The sequence below is a fragment of the Penaeus monodon genome, chromosome 32, assembly GCF_015228065.2.
Source record: "Penaeus monodon isolate SGIC_2016 chromosome 32, NSTDA_Pmon_1, whole genome shotgun sequence".
Lineage (NCBI taxonomy): Eukaryota > Metazoa > Arthropoda > Malacostraca > Decapoda > Penaeidae > Penaeus > Penaeus monodon.
Genome location: NC_051417.1, coordinates 26,239,580 through 26,240,895, shown reverse-complemented (window position 1 = coordinate 26,240,895; position 1,316 = coordinate 26,239,580). Strand labels below are relative to the sequence as shown.

Sequence of the window (1,316 nt, the reverse complement as noted above, 5' to 3'; positions counted from 1 at the left end):
CACGCTAATCACACCATCTCCTTCATCATAATAAGAGCCAAGGTAATGAAGCAATCCGGTTATTAAACAATTTTCCTTGCTTAAGCCTTCATATCATAATAATAGTTTTTTTTTTCTTTTTTCAACGAGAGATGGTTAATGTGTGAAATTACCTGTTATCAGCCGAGCGGGAAAGCCTATCTAATCTTAGTGGGAAAGAAAAAAAATCCTTTTGGAAGTCTGACAAGAAATGGAAGTCACATTTGGCCTCTTTTGAAGAGAAAAAGTAATATATTGGGATTCGTTTTAATTTAAAGTGCTTTTATTTAAGTAGGTAAGTAGTTTCTTAAATTGTGTGTGATGTAATGGAATTAATAAGATTTCCTAAAGCGCGTAAAACTATGGCACTTGTTTTATTTTTTTAGCTAACGAAACAAAAAAAAAATTGCAAACATACTTTACAGCAATAAATACGACAGAGTGACAATGGAAATTTAGTCGAAACAAAAAGAATAGATAAATGTACGAGACACTAGCAACTTTAATAAACGACCATACTTAAAAGGGAATGAATGAGAGCAGTGGATAATGATGATAATCGATAATAAGATAATAGGATAATAAGGAAAATAAGACGAGCAGGAAAAAGATAAAAGAATAAGAAAACTAAATAACTTTGATAAGGAAATACAACAACAAATCGATAAGAAAAAATAAAATATGATGAGAAAAAAAAAAAGAAAAGAACAGAAGATGGGAAAAAATAAAATCAAACGGTAAAAAAAGAGCTATAACAAAAGAAATTAAAGAAACATCAAATGAAAGATTAAATGAAATAATCAGAAAAATGTCATAAAAAATAAGAAGATTATCAAAAAGAAAGAAAAAAAATGAAATTCTTATAAAACATTAAAGATATAGGAAGATTCAAGTAAAAATTAAGTAAAACAGAATAAAAAGAAAGAAAAATAATAAAGTGATGGGAAGATTCAAGTAAAAATGAAATAAAACAGAATAACAAGAAAACAAAGATGAAAAATAAAAATAAAGTATATGATAAAAAAGAGAGAATAATAACAAAGACGTAAAGTGACACGATAAAACAAGAAAAACATATAACACAATGAGAAAAACAAATAGAACAATGAAAACCATAAAAATCAAGAAAAATGTAAAATGGCGGGAAAATAAGGTGAAACAAAGGAAATCAAAAATATTCAATAAAATAAAAAAACAAAATATACAGAGAACCATCGATAAACATTGAATGAAACAGCCATGAAAACAGTTAAAATTGGTACAGATGAGAGAGAAAATAAATAAATGAATAAAAAAGA

The 1,316-nt window shown here is 26.4% G+C and overlaps 1 protein-coding gene across 1 annotated transcript in view; it reads right to left on the bottom strand.

Annotated features, from left to right (window-relative positions):
* Nucleotides 1-1,316, bottom strand: part of LOC119593629 (ocellar opsin-like) — a 4,497-nt gene that overhangs the window by 2,593 nt on the left and 588 nt on the right. The gene's annotated exons all lie outside the window — the stretch shown is intronic.